General features: G+C 35.5%; 5 pseudogenes; 4 read left to right on the top strand and 1 right to left on the bottom strand.

The window, feature by feature from the left end:
- Positions 1 to 27: 27 nt before the first annotated feature.
- Positions 28 to 3,757, top strand: LOC145558113 (uncharacterized; annotated as a pseudogene).
- A 137-nt stretch (positions 3,758 to 3,894) lies between these two features.
- On the top strand, positions 3,895 to 4,593 carry LOC145559130 (auxin-responsive protein SAUR64 pseudogene; annotated as a pseudogene).
- Positions 4,594 to 5,789: 1,196 nt separating this feature from the next.
- LOC145558112 (auxin-responsive protein SAUR67 pseudogene) lies at positions 5,790 to 6,170 on the top strand (annotated as a pseudogene).
- A 1,460-nt stretch (positions 6,171 to 7,630) lies between these two features.
- Positions 7,631 to 8,654, bottom strand: LOC145559129 (auxin-responsive protein SAUR64 pseudogene; annotated as a pseudogene).
- Positions 8,655 to 21,164: 12,510 nt separating this feature from the next.
- LOC145558111 (auxin-responsive protein SAUR67 pseudogene) lies at positions 21,165 to 21,551 on the top strand (annotated as a pseudogene).
- Positions 21,552 to 22,098: the final 547 nt, after the last annotated feature.

Raw genomic sequence — 22,098 nt, 5'->3', positions numbered from 1 at the left:
ATGATCAGTACAAAGAAACTTGTCAACATGGCAAGGAAATGGCAAAGACTAGCAGCTGCAGGCAGAAAGAGAATTTCTTGGCCAAGACCAGTGGCCGAGAAAGGTCACTTTGTTGTTTACACAAGTGATAAAAAACGGTTTATGATTCCTTTGGCATATCTTAACAGCGAGATTTTCAGAGAGCTCTTCAGAATAGCCGAAGAAGAATTTGGAGTGTCAAGTTCAGGGCCAATCATGCTGCCTTGTGATTCAGTTTTCATGGAGTACGCGATCTCTATGATCCAAAGACATGTAGCTGAGGACTTAGAGAAGGCATTGATCATGTCCTTGGATAATTGCAGATACTCATCATTGTCACATGAGAATCAACAACATATTAGTCAACAATTGCTTATCTGCAGTTTCTAGAATTTTTTATTTTTTTTTTTTAATTTTGGTAGCAGATATGTACAATACAATTTTGCCTGAACAGATAATACAAATTCTTATATTATTTCATATTAATTGTTCCACTTTCCTAACGATCTGCCCTTAAATTCTCCTGTACCTCTTCACTTCATAGAGCATGGTTTATAACTTTAAATTGCAAATGATCAACAAAGGAATAGCCTACATTCTCTGGTAGTTTTGGTCAACTACTTCTAAAGGTCCAATGGTCATAAGCATATACTGATAATTAACAAGTAGCTTAAATTAGAAAGAAATCAGAATTAGTTACCTATGTTTATACAAGACATACGCTCTACAAAGGGATGAAACTGAGACGAGATTTAGTCCTAAGTCTTGGGTTTCACCTTATAAGACCTTTGCAAATTCTTCAAACAAGACATACAATTTTTTTACAATGGAAAGCGATTTTATCTTTTTGCAATATGTCCTAATGTATACACCCTTTATTACCTGGGTAATTTAGATGTAAACAATCATGATCATTACTGTACCAAGGATGTTCTTTCAGTTGATAAATTGTTTCAGTCCTTCAAATTAGATCAGAACACACGAAGCTCTCTGAAAAACAAATTGCAGGATATTTCTTTGTGAATACTGAGCAATTTCCGGTTAATACCATGTACAATTTAAGTAAAATATAGAGAAGGGCATATGATTGCAATAGGAAAACTGTTTGGATCAAAAGAATTTTCTCTGAACTTTTTTCATCAACTTTCTAAGTAAATTTACACTATGTATATGTTCAACAAATACAAAAGAGGAAACAAAATTTTTCTAGAAACTACATACAAACATTTGTGGGTTAGTTTGTTCTTGATGTTCATGTGACAATGAGTATTTGCAGCTAACTAAGGATGTAATTAATGCTTTCTCCAATTCCTTGGCTACACATCTTTGGACCATAGAGATGGTGTATTCCATAAATTTCGAATCACATGGCAGCCTAATTGGCCCTGAACTTGTTACTCCATACTCTTCCTCGGCAATTCTGAAGAGCTCTATGAATATCTCACTCTTGAGATATGTCAAAGGTATCATAAACCTTTTTCCATCTGCTGTGTAGACAACAAAATGACCCTCATTAGCCATTAGTTGCGGCCAAGAGATCCTCTTCCTGCTGGCGGCTGCTATCTTTCGCCATTTTCTTGCCATCTTGAGAAGCTTCTTTGTACTGATCATGTTGTGGGTTTTAAGAGTGGTGGAAAGAAAGAATTTTTTTATGAGAAAAAAAATTATAATCAAAGAGATCGAAGATATAGCTGTTTACTTGGCTGTTTACTTGTTGGAAAGAGCTGAGGAAATGCTCAAGTTTTATAGCTTCAAACTGATGACAGATAACTTCATTGATGACAGCCTTGTTCTCAACAGTTGGAAACAGAACCACGCGGTAATAAAGTTTGTGTTGCATTGGGTGACCCCAAAACAATGTAGCCCAAAGATGTCTCTTGATAATATATACGAGCCTCTTCTCAAGTGCTCAACCACTCAATCAATCTGCATTATAATGTTGTCCTCTGATGCATACGGAGGCCCAAACATCTGCATTTAATTAGTTGGCGAGTACATGGAAAGTATTGAAGAAGGTTGTTTACAGTATAATCAAATTAGTGGTTGCCAAGAGACTCTTTCAATTATCAAGCAACATGTTTGGCCTATATGTTCTAAGCTCAGTCATATAATATAGAATTGTCTGAAGGAAAAGTATACCAGACAAGGCCACCTGAATATTAACATGACTGCTTCGAAAGATAGAAAACAAGGCTGATAATGATGAAGTGATATGTCTTCAGGTTGGAGCTATAAAACTTGATCATTTTCCGAAAGCATTCTCCAACTAAACACAGCTTAATCCCTCATTACAATTCAAATCAATTTCTCATCTTTAAAAAACTTCCTACTTTCTTCACTTAAAAAAACTCCTCAGTATGATCAGTACTAAGAAGCTCATTAAAATGGTGAGGAAGTGGCAAAAATTAACAGCTGCAAGGAGAAGAAGGATTTCCTGGTCAAGACAAGTGACTGAAAAGGGTCACTTTGTCGTCTATACAAGCGATGAAAAACGGTTCATGATTCCTCTGACATACCTCAAGAGCGAGATATTCACAGAGCTCCTAAAAATGGCAGAGGAAGAGTTTGGAGTAGTAAGTTCAGGGCCAATTATGTTGCCGTGTGATTCAATTTTCATGGAGTACGCAATCTCCATGATTCAAAGGAATGTTGCAGAAGACTTGGAGAAGGCATTAATCATGTCCTTAGCCACCTGTAGACACTCATCATTGTCAAATAATTCTCAAGTACAAACTAACCAACAATTGTTCATCTGTAGTTTTTAGACACATTTCCTAGCTTTTTTTTTTTGTAGAAAGTATACAGTTGTACAAATTTACCAAGAGAAAGTTAATGAAATATCTAGCAAAATTTCATATCAAACAGTTTGGTTATTTTAGCAACATTTTTTCTAGGCACATGGTAACTGCAAATGATCAACAATATCACACCTAAAAGAAAGAAACATATAAGCACTTACAGGGAAGGAGGTTTTAATGCAGCAAATATGAACTAAATAAGAAATTACTGTCTAATAACAATATTGTAGCAGATGTTCAATGTTTTAATTATCAACCATGCAGCATCTACATGAGAGTTGATCTTCAATCAAGAATGATACCAAACAATCAACAACATTCTTCACCTTAAGGAATATAATTGGCATTCATCTCACCATAATTCAAAATTCATGTCTTAAAATCATTCTTGTACAAAGACCTACAATTTGAATTTAGTAATTTACAGACCAGCTGGTAGATCTATAGTACATTTCAAAATCAGAAAAATTAGATGCATATGAATAACACAGTCAGCATATATGTTGACATGAAGTATAACAACAGCAGCCCTCATTCCATGTCAGATATAGCTTTACATTATGATATATAACAGAAGTAATCTTAGTTTCGTAGGTTTGCAGTGTATCTTATATGGAATAAAAAGATCAATGCCTAGTATACTATAACCATGCAGATTAATTAGATATCGTCCCCAAATAAAAGTCTCACTTCACCCTTGTCTCTAAATAAAAGTCTCATTTCAACTTTTATCAACTTATTTTCTCACTTTTAATCAACTAAACCCCTCTACCTCTTTTTTTTTTTTTTTTTTTTTTTTTAATTATCATTAAAACAAAATTACCTTTAATCAACCAAACCCCACTCGACAATTTTTATTTGAGGACAGTCGCAGAGGGAGTATAATATACAAAGCAATTGAAGATAACAGAGGAAAAAAAAAAAAAAGAGGCAACAGTGTACAACCACCAATCTAAACACACTAAAAATTTAATCGAGTGGCTGGAGAGGCTTACATCAATAATATCTTGAGACATCTTTGGACTACATGTTTTGAGATAAGCAGATAATTCAAAGCAACAAGACCATAGCCACATGGTTTAGCATCCAAATTATGAGAACAAGTCTAGCCACCAATAATTTAAAATATCTACAAGTTCAAGCTATAAAACCTAACCATTTCCATAACTCATCCCAACTAAGAACTGCTAAATTCCTTGTTTAATTAGATTTCAAAACCTTCTCATCTTCGAAAATTTTCTCATTTACTTCTCAAAATTCCCAACATGATCAGCACAAAGAAGCTTATCAAGATGGCAAAAAAGTGGCAAAAAATAGCAGCCGCTAGCAGGAAGAGGATCTCCTGGCCACGACAAGTGGCTAATGAGGGTCATTTCGTAGTCTACACAATTGATGGTAGACGATTTATGATTCCTTTAACATATTTGAAGAGCGAGCTTTTCATAGAGCTCCTCAGAATAGCCGAGGAAGAGTTTGGAGTTACAAGTTCGGGGCCAATTACACTGCCTTGTGATTCAAAATTTATGGAGTATGCAATCTCTATGATTCAAAGAAGTGTAGCAGACGACTTGAAGAATGCAGTAATCATGTCCTTAGCTAACTGCAGTTACTCATCACAGTCACAAATATGTCGAGAACAAACTAATCCACAGTTGTATGTATGTAGTTTCTAGGGGAATAAATTTTTTTTCTGTTTCCCTTTATGTACAAAACATATACTAATACTTCAATTATTCATAGAAATTAAAGGTGATGAAGATCCAGAAAAATTGTTCAATTTTAACAGTTTTGCCGTGGGATTAATTTCCCCCCTTCACTTCATTGTGGCATTTTACAGAAATTACCCGACAATTGTAGGAAATTTACACAAAGTATATTTTCAATCTATTAGAAGGGTCACAGAAAAATGCATATCCTCATGGTGGTCATACTAACTTGCATGGAAAAAAAAATAATAATAAAAAAAAAGAAAAAAAAGAAAAAAAAAGAAAGAAAGAAAAGTAAAGAAAACAAAAAGAAGAATAATTCAAGCAACATAGGTATGACCTACCCAAGGATTAATAGACAACATAAAAAGACATTTGCATTTTCCATAATTGAATGACTTTAATTTATAACATGCACATGCTTGTGCTTTGAGTTGAACCACCCTATCTACACACTACACCACAGGAAAAAGAAAAAAAAAACCTAAAAATATGATAGGGAATTTTATATAATTTTACAGTTCCTATCACATAGCAGGCTCAGCTCAAGTTCTATACAATTATGAATAAAAAGTTTATGCACCATTAAATTGCATAAAACAAAGACAAGTTTCACCAAATATTCATAATTGAAGTCCATGCCAGCTAGAATATGAGTAAGCTCAACATCTTTTGCTTGGTTAGCTCAAAGTATACATCCCTTTTAGATTTTATATTTACAACTATTTACAGCAGCATATCAATGGGTCGAATCATCAGACAAATTCCACAGCCACGACAATAGGGTATTCAAAATGCTTTGGGTGTCAAATAGACCTATTTTCCCACAGAAATCTACTAGAGGCTATGCCACAAATACTTCGTATGAATCAACTTATCCAAAACAAATGAAAATTCACCCAAAATTATTCTATAATCTACATTATTGCCAGCCAGCCCATTTGTTTGCAGCCTTTATCAAGTGACAACTTTGGCCAACATGTTCCAAGATCTGTCAAAATGAATACCAAATAGTAATGTAAACTAGACATGCCCACCTGAATATCCACATGAACTTGCATCTGAAGAATGAAAACAAGCAGTCCCACGTCGAAAGTGATGTCTTTATCTTGATGCTATAAAAACTAGATCATTTCCGAAAGACTTCACAACCAATCACTCTTCAGTTTCTCGTCAAAATCCTCCAAATACATTTCTCGTCTTCAAACAGTTCTCCTTCCTACACTTGTGAATCAACAATATGATTAGTACTAAGAAGCTTATCAAAATGGCAAGAAAATGGCAAAAAATAGCCGCTGCCAGCAGAAAGAGGATCTCTAGATCAAGATATGTGGCTGATAAGGGTCACTTTGTTGTTTACACCAGTGATAAAAAACGGTTTATGATCCCTTTAGACTACCTGGAGAGTGAGATCTTCAGAGAGCTCTTCAGAATCGCTGAAGAAGAGTTTGGAGTAGCAAGTTCAGGGCCAATTATGCTACCTTGTGATTCAAACTTAATGGAGTATGCAATCTCCATGATTCAAAGACATGTAGCTGAAGACTTGGAGAAGGCATTGATCATGTCCTTGGCTAACTGCAAATACTCATCATTGTTACAACAACATCAACAACAAAGCTATCAACAATTACTTATTTGTAGTTTCTAGAAACCAATTTTGTTCTGTATTAATTTTGTAACAAACATGTACAATTTTACCTAGATAGATAATGAGAATTCTTAGATAAGTTATTCAAATTCATTGTTTTAACATTGACAACATCCTTCTTTCTTAGGCTCGTTATGGTGCATGGAACAAATTCTAACAAGGACAACAACAACTACTGCCTAGTAAATCCAAGGGAATATCATTTTGTGAAAACCAATTTTAGGTAGTGATCAATACCATATCAGCTACTATAGGTGATTGCAAGCCAATAGCAATAATTTTTTGCAGAATACACAAGAGGATTGCAAGCCAATAGCAATAATTTTTGCAGAATACACAAGAACCTGAAAAAAAAAAAAAAACAAATTCCAAGTCTAGAGTACTATCTCCAAGACTATACCAACTTAATTATTTGGAATCCACGCCAACAGGGTCAATAGCTAGGCAAATATGAAGTACATATAGCAAGAGTACAAAACATGAATATTGTTTAAAGAAAAGCACCTTTAATGAATACTACTTCCAGGGATGTATCAATAATTTTCCTTGACACTCTCTTGTGCTTTACTTGAAGGGGGAAAAAACTCACTAATAAATCTCCCACTTACAATGACCTAGGGACTCATTTGTGTATACCACTTCTTTCCCAGATATCAAATATCTGTAGAGTTTCTGTTCTTCATAAATAGGTGAATGAACTAGGTTATCTTTTTTTTTTTTTTTTTTTTTTTTTTTTTTTTTTTTTTTTTTGAAAGAGTGAATGAACTAGTTAGATAAATTGAATCAAGTTAATAATCTGCTCGTAAAACTTTCAGGTAATCTGTTGGCATTTTCCACCTGCAATGACATTCTCGGTTCCCTGGCACATCTTATTTTGAAATTCTACTTATGAAGTACTAGGCCCCGTTTGGTTTGATGTAAAAAGTTTTATGGAAAATGATAGTTTCCATATTTTCTCATTTTTCTTTGTTTGGTTTGTGAAGGGGTGGAAAACAATTTTCCCAATGTTGGAAAATTATATCCTTTAAGGTGGAAAATATTTTCCTTTATGAAACAAGGGAAACTACATTTTCCTTCCCTCATTCTTACCTCATTTTTTACTTTCCGCTCCTCCATCCTCACATTTCCACCCCTGTTTTAAATTTCACTATAACTTTTCTTGATAGAACCAAACAAAAGAAAACTAATTTGCAATTATGGTTTTTTCTTGAAAATATGTTTTTCATGAAAACTAATTTTCATTGAAAGTATTTTACATCAAACCAAACGGGATCTTATATAGCACTAAGGTTATCTTTAATAGTCCTAATGTTTGACAAACTTGAAATCATACAGCTTGAATTTGACAAAGTTTTGTGGCCAAAAAGTGTAGATATAGCAACATTTATGATTGTTTCTTGTTTAGCTGTAAGTAGGGTTCAAATTGAACCAAAGCATGTGACAAGTACTTGAAATATTATTATCCAACATGCAAATGTCCTATATACATTCCTGTCAACCCAGCTACTGGACCATGCATACACAGTTAATCTAATTTACTTATGTTGCTCGAACTATTACATGATTCGAAACATGACCCCTTCAATTAGAAAAATATACATAGGCTATTCCTTTGTGACCATATTGATCAATATTATGCAACATGAATAAGTAAAAGAGAAGGTAACATTGATACAACGGAAAAGTTGTTTGATTTGAATGATTTCATTCTAAACTTTCATTAATTTCTACAAAAAATTTCTGTTTCATGCCTACAATAATTTTCTATAATCTACATTATATACGAAAGAGGACATAATTTTTCTAGAAACTGCAAATAAGTATGTGTGGCTTAGTTTGTTCTTGATGCTCATGTGACAATGATGAGTGTCTGCAGCTGCCTAATGACATGATCAATGCCTTTTCTAAATCTACAGCTACACGTCTTTGGATCATAGAAATCATGTATTCCATGAAAATCGAATCACAAGGCACTGTAATTGGCCCTGAACTTGTTAACCCAAACTCTTCCTCAGCTATTCTGAAAAGCTCTATGAAAATCTCACTCTTGAGATAAGCCAAAGGAATGGTAAATCGTTTTCCATCTGTTGTGTAGACAACAAAGTGACCCTCATCAGCCAGTGGTTTCGGCCAGGAGATCCTCTTCCTGCTGGCAGCTGCTATCTTTTGCCACTTTCTTGCCATCTTGAGGAGCTTCTTTGTACTAATCATATTGATTTTTTGAGTGTAAGAAGAGATTTTTTTTTCAAAGATGAGGAAACAGATGAGTATGAAGAGTATGAAGTATTAAGCAATTGAGTTGGTTGGAAAGTGTTGAGGGAATGGGCAGATTTATAGCTTCAAGCTGAAGACAAATCACTTCATTGGTGACAGCATTGTTTTCAATATTTTGAAGCAAAACCATGTGATTAGGTTTTTGTTGCTTTGGATGATCCAAAATCATGTAGCCCAAATATGTCTCTTGATAATTAATATGAACCTCTTCTAAGCCAGTCAATTAGATTATAGAATCATAATTTGAATGGTTCTGCTTTTTCTTTCATCCAATATCTAATATGCATAATTGTGCTGTTCTCTGATGCATATGCCAACTAAACATCTGCATTTAATTATTTGGTAAGTGCTTGGTAGTGTGAATACATGATGAGCCCAAACAAAGCAGTATCCACTCTCAACTACTATCATCGATAATCTAATTAATTTGCTGTCAAGAGGCTTATATCAATCATCAAATTACATCTTTGGTCCTACGTATTTCGAAATTTGTTAGAATGAATGCCAAATAGAAAAGTAGCCCAGACACAGCCATGAATATCCACATGAACTTGCTTCAAAAGAATGAAAACATGGGTGACCCACATTGAAATGAATTGTCTCTAGTTTGGAGCTATAAAACTTGATCATTCTCCAAAGTATTTCTCAACCAAACTGCTAATTTTCTCATAACATTCCAATCTTCTTACTGTCAATAAATTCTCTACTTAAAATTCTTTAGCAGAATACCCAAAAAAAATGATCAGTACTAAGAAGCTTATCAAAATGGCAAAGAAATGGCAAAGATTAGCAGCTGCCAACAGGAGGAGGATTTCTTGGTCAAAATCAGTGGTAGAGAAGGGTCATTTTGTTGTTTACTCAAGTGATAAGAGGCGATTTGTAATTCCTTTGGCATACCTTAACAACGAGATTTTCAGAGAGCTCTTTAGAATTGCCGAGGAAGAGTTTGGAGTGTCAAGTACGGGGCCAATCATGTTGCCTTGTGACTCGAGTTTCTTGGAGTACGCGATCTCCATGATCCAAAGACACATGACTGAGGACTTGGAGAGGGCATTGATCATGTCCTTCGCAAATTGCAGATACTCATCTTTGTCAAATGACCAACAAGAACAAACCGGTCAACAATTGTTTATCTGTAGTTTCTAGAAAATTTTCCTCTTTTTGTAGATACGAATAGTTGTACAGAATTACTGAGATATTAATAGAAATTTTATGCGTTCAAATCAAACAATCTGGTCAGTTTAGCACAGTCCCTTTATCTTTTCATGGTATAAAAAGAAAATGATATTGCTTAATAAAAACAAAACAAAAACTTACAGGAAAGGAAGCTGTTTAATTGAAGTGGTAAAGTTTAACTGAATGACAGATGATTTCTGCATCATACATCCTCCTTTCTGTGCTTCTAACTGCAATGCAAAAGCATTTACATATGTTATACTGATTACTAATAAACTTAGCAATCGACACAAATTATTCTCTATAGAAATATTTGGCATCCGACTGAGTCAGCTTATTATAGAATCATCGAATGAAGAAAAAATATTCAATGAAAAAGAAAGCAGTTTCCAATTACAAGAACATCAAATAGTACTAGGCTTAACAAATGAACTAACAATACAGTTAAGCAGTGACCTAGTTCTGGTCAAATCAAGCAGTACATGACATTATAACAGCGGCTTTCATTTAGTAATTGTTCAGCACACCTTACATGACACAGAAAGCCTGTCCTAAAAACTATGAAGTTACAGCAACCAATAGGCAAATGCAGTCAAAAAATTTGTTATTTGTGACCTTGCAGAAAATCAGTATAGAAAAATGCAAGTATATTATTAAATTTTAAAAAAGAAAATTAAAGGTCATTAGTTGATATATATATTTCAAAAATAAAAATTCACCCTTAAGTCCATTTGGATCTCCGGATGTCAAACAACCAAGACTAAAGTTTGTTAATAGGTGATACATGTCATCCAGCATATATAACTTCAGAAATCAGAACTCTTCAGAAAATAATGGAAAAAAACCTATCCATTATCTTAATTGTAATACAAATCTGCTATCATAGCGGGTGAGATGTGAGAGCATAATAAAGGGATGAATTCATTGTTAGCCTTAAGTATTAGTACTGCTATCTTAATTGTATAATGCAGCACAGATGGATACTATGAGGTAGTATGCAGACTCTACGGTACCAAGTATTAGTACTGCAATCCTAGAATTTTAGTCCTGCTGTCATATCAGAATACCAGATCTAGTAGCTGACCTTTCAAACATTTGGCAATGCTCGCCTACATGAACCACAGGATTGACAATACTAATTACTATCATATTGAAAACAAAGCCAAGTTTCGCCGTATGCACCATCACTGCCATGATAGTCCAAGCAATCCATGTTACTTTGTTCCTTAATCATCTATATAATGCTCCACCTTGTAGTGGTTTAGAGAAGTTCCGTCTTGGATTATATATTGCATGTTCCATATTGTAGTAGTTGAAAGGAAGAATTGGCCTACATGGAGTCATGGAGTGGTTCACACTTGGCCAACATGTTCTCAAATCATTCTAATGATAGCTCTAAGCCAAACAAAGTAAACATGCCCACCTGAAGTTTCACATGGTTCTGTTTTTTTGAAGAAATGATATGCCCTTGGATTGGAGCTATAAAAATCCAACACAGCCTCATTCCTTCAACAAGCACTACAACATCTTCAAAAAATTTATTTCCTTCAACCAGACATTAGCGCTTCCTTACATAATTTTCTGATTCAGAAACACCAGGTCTTTCTCTTCCACTGTTACAGAAAACACAACATGATAAGTACCAAGAAGCTTATTCAACTGGCACGAAAGTGGCAAAAGATGGCAGTCGCTAGTAGAAGAAGAATTTCCTGGCCAAGAACACTGGCTGATAAAGGCCATTTTGTTGTCTATACAACAGATGGTAGGCGGTTTATGATACCCTTGACATGCCTTAAGAGTGAGATTTTCAGAGAGCTCTTGAGAATGGCAGAGGAAGAGTTTGGGGTTACAAGTACAGGACCAATTACGCTTCCTTGTGATTCGAGTTTCATGGAGTATGCAATCTCTATGATCCAGCAACATGCAGCTGAAGAATTGGAGAAGGCACTTATTACATCCTTAGTAAGCTGTAGATACTTATCATTGTCATATGAACATCAAACACAAACCACACAACAATTGCTTGTCAGTAGTTTCTAATTAAGACAATTTCCTTTCTCCTTTTTTTGTATAGGACAATACTATGTAATTATACCTAGATAGAGTTTATGGAACTTCCTGCGGATATTATTAAAAACAACAGTCTCGCAATATTAGCAATTTGTTCTTGTTTACCTTATTACAGGAACTGTCATTGATTAACAAAGAATGGAATAGGCTAAAATTTTAATCAGAAGAGACCAAAAAATATCTGGAATAAAAGGTAGTTTGAAAGAAATTGAAGTGGTGAACTGAATTAAACTTTTATAAGTTATTACAAACAAACTTTCAAGCAATCCCTTCAGTTCATTATAGTTAACAGCAGTAGAGTAGCAAGGACATAAAGATTTGAGTTGTGACCTTGCATAGAAGCAGTTAATAGAACATGTATACTATAATCAGACTACATAAAAAATGACATCTACTACTTACTGAAGTATAAGCTCAGTCTTAGAACTTACAGGCAGACCAGACTCTATCAGAGTAATAGTTACCCATCCAGCTAGCCAACTTTGAACTTTAATAATCGATGGTATTATGCTCTCACATCTCACCCGCTATGATAGTATACTTATGATTAGAGCAGTCAAAAGTTAACCCGACCCGAAATATCGACTCAAACCCGATTATTAACCGACCCATCTGAACCCGAAAAAATGGTGACCCAAACCCGACCTGACCCGACTTGAAACCAACCCTAGACACAAGTTGACTCGAGTATGTAAGACCCGAACCCGAATATGAACTGACCTGGAGATGACCCGACCCGAATGTAACCCGTAAATTATTGACATGAACCGAACCCGACTTGAACCAAAATTAAACCAAACCCGTTTTAACCCGTCAAAACCCGAATTTAACCCGACTTGTTACTAACCTAACCTGAATTCAACCCGACCCGCTCCTAACCCGACCCAAATTTAACCCAACCTGACTTGTTATTGACCTGACCCAAATTCAACCCGACTTGTTATTGACCAGACCCGAATTTTACCGGACCTATTACTAACCCGACCAAAAAATCAACCCGATCTGTTACAAACCCGACTCGAAATCAACACGACTTGTTATTGACCCGACCTAAATTCAACCTCAAATTTAAGAGTTAAATATAGTATATATTTGTTGTATGGTCAAAGGAGATAATTATCTTCCTAAATTATAAACTATAGTTCCCTAGTATATTGTCATATATATTATAGTCAAAGAAAATAATTAGCTTGATAAAAATGATAATTATCTATTTATAGTTAGTTGAACTCGAATATGACCTGACTTGGAAATGACCCTACCTCATTATTTAACCTGCAAATTATTGAATTGAACATAACCCGACTTAACACCGAGAATGACCCGACTTAGAAATGACCCAACCTGATTGTAACCCGCAAAATATTGATTTGAACCCGAGCATGACCCAACCTGATTATGACCCGCAAATTATTAACTTGAACCGAATCTGACTCAAACCCGAGAATGACCCAACCTGATTCTAACCCGCAAATTATTGACTTGAACCGAACTCGAATCGAACCCGAGAATTACCCTAACCCGTTTTAACCCGAATTAAACCCGACCTATTGTTCACCCGACCCAAATGTAACCCGACCTGTTATTAACCCGACCCAAAACCAAAAGAAGTATGACCCGACATGACACGACTCAAGCATGACCCAACCCAAACCCGACTGGCACAGGTTATGGAATTAATCCGAATTGACCCAACCCGAGTTGACGCGACCCAAACCCGACCCGTTTACCCGAAGTGAAAGTTCTACCCGAAACCACCAAAATTTCTCAAAAGACGTTGATATTAGCCTTCAATTTTGGAATTTTTTAACTTTTTTTCACCCGTAAATAAAAATTTCCAAAATGTTTACAATGGTCCCTAATATCCTCCGGAGTCCAATTGGCTGGGTGGAACCATCCAATTTTCCTTTAAACGACCAATTTACCGGTTTACAATTTGCACCAATTTCATTAACTTAAACTAACCACAAACACTTATGACAACATATAATGATCATATATGGATCCAAACGGCATTATATGACCCCGAGATGTATCCCGTTAAATCTCAATGCTTTTCGGCACCGGGCCCCGAATCATTAGAAATTTCTCAAAAAGCATGGATGTTAGCCTTCAATTTTGGAAATTTTTGATTTTTTTTCGTCCGAAAATAAAAATGCCGAAATGTTTACCATAATCCCTAATACCGTCCGGGAGTCCCATTGGGTGGGTGGAACCATCCAATTTGCATTTAAACAACCATTTACCGGTTTACAACTTGCACCGATTTCAATAATTCAAGCCTACCACGAACATTTATGACAACAAATAATGATCATATATGGTTCCAAATAACATTATATGATCCCGAGATGTATCCCCTAAAATTTCAAGACTTTTCGACACTAGGCCTTGAAAACTCCAAAAATTCTCAAAAAGCGTGGATATAGCCTTCAATTTTTGAATTTTTTGACTTTTTTTTTCCAGAAATAAAAATTGCCGAAATGTTTACCATGGTCTCAAATACACTCCCGGAATCCAATTGGGTGGGTGGAACCATCCAGTTTGCCTTTAAACGACCAATTTACCAGTTTACAACTTGCGCCGATTTCATTAACTCAAGCCTACAACACACATTTATGACAACATATAATGATCATATATGGTTCCAAACAACATTATATCAACCCGAGATGTATCCCTTAAAATCTAAAGGCTTTTCGACACCGGGCCCCAAAACCGCAAAAATTTTCTAAAAAACTTGGATATTAGCCTTTAATTTTGGAATATTTTTACTTTTTTTTCTCGGAAATGAAAATTTCCTAAATGTTTACCATGGTCCCTAATATCCTCCGGAAGTCCAATTGGGTGGGTTGAACCATCCTATTTACCTTTAAACAGTCAATTTACCGGTTTACAGCTTGCACCGATTAAATTAACTCAAGCCTACTACGAACATTTATGACAACATATAATGATTATATATGGTTCCAAACGACGTTATATAACCTTGAGATGTATTCCCTTAAATCTCAAAACTTTTCGACACCGAGCCTCGAAAAATCCCAAATTTCCCAAAAAGCATAGATTTCAATTTTGGAATTTTTACACTTTTTTTCACCCGAAAAAAAAAAAAAAAAAAAAAAAAAAAAAAAAAAAAAAAAAAAAAAAATTTGCCGAAATTTTTACCATGGTCCCTAATTCCCTCCGGGAGTCCAATTGGGTGAGTGGAACCAAGTAATTTGCTTTTAAACGACTAGTTTACCGATTTACAACTTGCACCAATTTCAATAAATCAAGCCTATCAGAGCACTCACACTAGTGAGCAAAAAAAAATTTGCTCATTCTCTCTCTAGTCACTTTCTCTCTCTTGTCAACCATGAGCATTTTTTGTGAGCAACTTTTATCCCACTAGTGAGCAAAAAAAAAAAATGCTCATCAATCTCTCTTCTACTTTTTCACATACCCCACCAACATTTCTCTCTCTTACACATCACCATATTATTATTAATTATGTTTTGGTTAAATGAAGTTTTAGTGCTACTAATTACAATTATACTATTATTTAACTTAATACAATTATTAAATATTAATTAATAATATTGAAATTTTAATCGCTAAACAATTATAAATTATAAATCTCACTAGAAATGGGAGTAAGAATAATATAGTGTTTTTGTGATTTTTGAAATTATACCAAAATATATCAAAATGGATCTCTATTTGTAGAGAAAAAAAATATATAACCGTTGATGAATTTATTTATTTTTTTAAATTATAAATCTTCCAAAATAGCCGTTAATTACCGTTTAAAAACGGTAATATTTGCTGATTGGAAGAAGAAGCTGACAAGGACATTGGAGAGTTGATGGGCCCCACGTAGTTACTGTTCATCCTCAAATTTGCTCATAGGATGAGCAAAATTAGAAATGCTCATGAGCATTTTTCAATATGCTCATTGATGGGGAACCATTTTTAACAAATTTGCTCACCATTTTTGCTCATGAGCAAAAAAATGCTCACTGATGTGAGTGCTCTCACGAACATTTATGACAACATATATTAATCATATATAGTTTCAAACGGCATTATATGACCCCAGATGTATCCCCTAAAATCTCATTTCATTTCGACACTAGCCTGGAACCTTCGAAAATTCTCAAAAAACATGGATATTAGCCTTCAATTTCGGAATTTTTTTACTTTTTTTCGCCCGGAAATAAAAATTGCCAAAATGTTTACCATGCTCCCTAATACCCTCCGGAAGTCCAATTGGGTGTGTAGAACCATTCTATTTGCCTTTAAACGGCCAATTAAACGGTGTACAACTTGCACTAATTTAATTAACTCAAGCTTACTACGAACATTAATAACAACATATAATGATCATATATGATTCCAAACGGCATTATATGACCCTGAGATGTATCCCCTTCAATCTCAAAACTTTTCGACACCGGGCCTCGAAACAACTCAAATTTCTCAAAAAGCGAGGATTTCAATTTTGGAATTTTTTACTTTTTTCGCCCGAAAATAAAAATTGCTGAAATGTTTACCATGATCGTTAATACCAGCCGAAGTCCAATTGAGTGGGTGGAACCAACCAATTTGGCTTTAAACGACCAGTTTACAGGTTTATAACTTGCACAAATTTCATTAACTCAAGCCTAATACAAACATTTATAACAACAAATAATGGTCATATATGGTTCCAAACGGCATTATATGACCCAGATATATCCCACAGAATTTCAAGACTTTTCAACACTAGGCCCCAAAACCTCCAAAATTTCTTAAAAAGTGTGGATATTAGCCTTCAATTTTGTAATTTTGTGACTTTTTTTTGTCCGGAAATAAAAATTGCCGAAATGTTTACAATGGTCTCTAATACCCTCTAGGAGTCCAAATAGTTAGGTGGAATCATCCAATTTGTCCTTTAAACGGTCAATTTACCGATTTAAAACTTGCACTAATTTCATTGATTCAAGCCTACCACGAACATTTAAGACAACATATTATGATCATATATGGTTCCAAACGCCATTATATGACACCGAGATGTATACCCTAAAATCTTAAGCCTATTTGGCACTGGGCCCCGAAACCTCAAAAATTTCTCAAAAACCGTGGATATTAGCCTTTAATTTTGGAATTTTTTTTACTTTTTTCGCCCGAAAATAAAAATTGCCAAAAATATCTACCTTGGTCCCTAATACCCTCTGGGAGCCCAATTGGCTTAGTGGAATTATCCAATTTGCCTTTAAACGGCCAAATTACCGATTTACAACATGTACTGATTTGATTAACTCAAGCCTGCCTCGAACATTTATAACAACATATAATGATTATTTATGGTTCCAAACGGCATTATATGACCCTGAGATGTATCCCCTAAAATCTAAAGACTTTTCGACGCCGGGCCCCAAAACCTAAAAAATTTCTCTAAAAACGTGTATATTAGCCTTTAATTTTGGAATTTTTTTACTTTTCTTCGGCTAGAAATAAAAATGGCCAAAATGTTTACCATGGTCCCTAAAACCCTCCATGAGTCCAATTGGGAGGGTGAAACAATTCTATTTGTCTTTAAACGGTCAATTTACTGGTTTACAACTTGCACCGATTAAATTAACTTAACCTTACAACGAACATTTATGACATCATATAATAATCATATATGGTTCCAAACGACATTATATGACCCCGAGATGTATCCCCTTAAATCTCAAAACTTTTCAAAACCGGGCCTCGAAACATCCAATTTGGCTTTAAACGACCAATTTACAGGTTTTTTAACTTGCACTGATTTCATTAACTAAGTCTACCTCGAACATTTATGACAACAAATAATGATCATATATGGTTCCAAACGACATTATATGACCCCGAGAGTTATTCCCTAGAATTTCAAACCTTTTCGATACAGAGGCCCGAAACCTCCAAAATTTCTCAAAAAACGTGGATATTAGCCTTCAACTTCGGAATTTTTTTACTTTTTTTTTCGCCCGAAAATAAAAATTGCAGAAATGTTTACCATGGTCTCTAATACTCTCCGGGAGTCAAATTGAGTGTGTGGAACCACTCAATTTGCTTTTAAAACGGCCAATTTACCGGCTTACAACTTGCACCGATTTGCCGGTTTACAACGGCCAATTAAATTAACTTGCACCGAACCCAACTTGAACCGAAATTGACCAAAACCCGATTTAACCCGTCAAAACCCAAATTTTACTCGACTTGTTACGAACCTGGCCTGAATTCGACCCGACCCTAATTTAACCCAACTTGTTACAAACTCGACTCGAAATCGACCCGACTTGTTATTGAACTTACCCAAATTCAACCTGACTTGTTATTGACCTGACCCGAATTTTACCATACCTATTACTTACCCAACCCAAAAATTCAACCCGATTTGTTACTAACCTGACTCGAAATTAACATGACTTGTTATTGACTAGGGGTGTTCAAATCCGGGTACCCGGGATTTCGGGTACCCGGAAATGCGGGTACCCAAGGTTTCGGGTAGTCAAATACTCAGCCCATGACCCGACCCGAGAAATCTGGGTACCCGTTAATGGGTACCAGAAATTCCCGGGTCGGGTCAGAGGGTACTCGAATAAAAGTAAAAAAAAAAAAAATTAAATAAATAAATAAAGTTTAATATTTGCATTTGAAAGCATTAAAAAAAAAAAAAAATACTCTTGTACACAAATTGAAGATAATTAAGATTCAACTAAGGAATTAAAAGAAATTGAGAACATAAAATTTAGATACAAGCATACAACCACAAATAATATACTTCTTATAGAGATAAAATAGAAAAACACTTTAAACATTCACAAATGAAGAATCATTGAGAATTTATGTCAATTGGATCTTAGCAAATTTGAGCAAAATATTAGAGAAATCATAAGATTTCTAACATTAATAAGAGTTAAATTATCAAATTGAACTTGACAAGGATCTTTCTTGGAGGATGAATAGGCCCGCAAGTCCACAACTAAAGCTCGGCTATGGCTTATCTCCGACTATTTCCAGCAACTAAAGCTCGGCCGCGCGGTTTCCAGCAAGCCTATCTCCGACGATGCGTGCAGTGGTTCGATTTTTTGGGTTGATGAAGGCTTTGCTCTTGATGTTTGCAATGAAATTGTTTATTTGCAATAGGTGAGTGAAGGAGAGAGAAAGATGAATGAAGGAGAGAGAGAGAGGTGGGTGCTTGAAGGAGAGAGAGAGAGGTGGGTGCTGCTTAAAGGAGAGAGAAAGGTGGGTGCTTGAAGGAGAGAGAGTGAGTGACGACTGTGCATAAAACCCTAATTTTCTAGCAATATATATATATTATATATAAAAAAAATAAATAAATAAATAAAAAAAAAAAGCTTAGCGGGTCAGCGGGTACCCGTCAAACACAAAAAGGGCGGCCAATGACCCGACCCGCTAAATCTCAGTTTTACTGGGTCGGGTACCCGACCCGCTAATTTTGAAAAAAACAACAAAAATAACCGCTAAAATCTGTCGGGTTAGCGGGTCAACCGGGTCGGGTATTTTTGAACACCCCTATTATGGACCCGACCTAAATTCAACCCAAATTGTTCCTGACCCGATTTCAAATCAACTTAAATGCAATTTAGACCACCTTATTATTGTTGATCAAAGCATTTTGTCTTGGGGGACCAAGTCGGTTCTCGCCAGCAAAAGAAAGGAGCACCATCCTCAAATTTAAGAGTTAAATATAATACATATTTGTTGTATGGTCAAGGAGATAATTATCTTCCTAAATTGTAGACTATAATTCCCTAGTATATTGCCATGTATATTATAGTCAAAAGAAATAATTAGCTTGATAAAAATGATAATTATCTATTTATAGTTAGTTGAACCTGAATATGAACTGACTTAGAAAGGACCCGACCTGATTGTAACCTGCAAATTAATGACTTGAACATAACCCGACTTGAATCCGAGAATGACCCGACTTGGAAATGACCCATCCTGATTATAACCCGTAAATTATTGACTTGAACCCGAGAATGACCCGACTAGAAAATGACCCGACTAGAAAATGACCCGACCTGATTATAATCCGCAAATTATTGACTTGAATCGAACCCGACTCAAACCCGAGATTGACCCGACATGATTCTAACCCGCAAATTATTGACTTGAACCGAACCCGACTCGAACCCGAGAATTACCCTAACCCATTTTAACCCGTGAAAACCCGAATTAAACCCGACCTATTGTTCACCCGACTCGAATGTAACCCGACCTGTTATTAACCTGACCCAAACCCGATAAGAAGCATGACCCGACGTGACCTGACTCAAGCATGACCCAACCCAAACCCGACCCGCATAAGTTATATTATTAATCTGAATTGACCCGACTCACTCTTTACCCGATCAAAACCCAACCCGTTTACCCGAATTGACAGCTCTACTTATGATAGCAGATTTGTATAATTGTTCGTCTAATGTCAATTTGGAGGAGGATGAGATTAATACACTCTTTGCTGCTATGATTTTTTATGTTAACCTTGGGAGATGAGGGTTATTTCTACATCATTCTTCCCTTAATTTTAATCACCAAACAAAAACATTAAGTAACAATGAAAACAGCAGCTTGTCATAACAGGACAAGGAAGAACCAAGAGCAGCAAAACATCTGGGTAGAATAGGATGACTAGTATTCTTGTAAGTATTGAATGAGGAAGATTGGACGAAACAGGTGTAAAGATTTACCAGTTTAAGAGCAACGGATCCTTAAATGATGATCAACTTATGAGAAGCAGGTTTAAAGCATAGTACGGACGTGATGAGCTTCAGTTTGGCAAATGGGCAGAACAAGCCATCAAGAAGGTTTGCTGACAAGAGGCAGTAATCAATAGTTGCTATAAGGAACACCAAACAAGGACAGTCGTAGAAAAGAATGACTTCCAAATTTCTCTACTCTGCACTTATCATATTTACGATGTTAACTTGCTAGTCTAGAGTCATGACTATCAATACAATGGCCTACATTGCAGTACAGTTGCAAAAAGAATCCATGCAAGATTGCAAGCACGACCTGACGAGAGGGTGGGGAGAGGGGGGGTGGGGGACGGGAAAATCTACAGGCTATCTTTGTTTTGTCAAAACAATTTACTTATGTGGCTCTCAAGGAATTTCCAACTTACCTACACTTTGGGGTTTAATATGCCAACTCACAACAGCTTAATAGTATCTCACAAGGGAGTTCAAGCAAAACCAAATCCAACATGCCCACCTGCTTAACAGGATTTCTAGGACCAACATCCACGTGGTCTTGCTTCCAAAAAAATACAAGCACCATTAAAATCATGTCATTTGCTAAGAGCTATAAAGCCTTGCTACTTCTCAAAAATCCCTCAAACCAAACTACTTGTCCAAGTATCTACCTCCTTCTAATTCATATTTCAATCTCACACTCTCGGTCTTTCAAACTTCAGAAAACATGATCAGTTCAAAGAAACTGATAAAAATGGCAAGAAAGTGGCAAAAGCTAGCAGCAGCTAGCAGAAAGAGAATATCATGGCCAGCATCAAAAGTTGCGGATAAGGGTCATTTCATCGTTTACACAATAGATGGTGAAAGATTTATGATTCCCTTATCGTTTCTCAAGAGCGATTTTGTTACACAGCTCTTTCAAATGGCAGAAGAAGAGTTTGGATTGACAAGTGATGGGCCTATTACATTACCATGTGATTCTACTTTCATGAAGTACGCCATCTCTATTCTCCAAAGAAATACAGCCAAGGATTTTGAGAAAGCACTGATCTTGTCCTTGAGTAATACCTGCCACTCAACATCATTGTCGTGTTTACAGCAACAGCAGAATAGCCAGCATTTATTAATTCACAGCTTCTAGACTAGTTAGGAGAACAAAATGTATATGTTTTGCCATTTTGTATACCAAAAATGAGATACCTAGATGTTAATTAGATGTAAAGAGGATTCTGTTTAACATACTATTGCTTTTGGAACATCTCTATTTGTTTTTTGTTGCTAATTCTTACCCCCAACCCTCTGCTTCTCCCGGAAGAAAAAAAAAAAACTAATCACATGTCTTGAAAAAATGCATCCAAAATACAACCTTAACAATGTCAACTGAACATACAGGACATTAGTGACTCCAGTACACAGCATTCCTGACATGGTCTCTCGAAGGGTAGCTTACAATCAAGATATTCAAATGTGCTCCTGATATTTTACTTTAAACTGAAACCAGAGCCGACAGAAAATAATGGTTGCAATATAAGGAAAACATTTCACAAAAGCCTCCAAACACCGCAAAAGTGTTCATAATTTACTAAAAAACATCCTTAGATGAAGCCATTGCTCTACAGTTGCCTGACTATATTGTCCTACGTAATTACTATATACAAAGTAGTTTGTATTGTTCTCAGTCTTCACTA

Source organism: Chenopodium album, chromosome 9 (assembly GCF_948465745.1).
Source record: "Chenopodium album chromosome 9, dcCheAlbu1.1, whole genome shotgun sequence".
NCBI classification, from domain to species: Eukaryota; Viridiplantae; Streptophyta; class Magnoliopsida; order Caryophyllales; family Amaranthaceae; genus Chenopodium; species Chenopodium album.
Note: the sequence above shows the minus strand (reverse complement) of the source record. Positions and strands in the feature narration are given on the sequence as shown.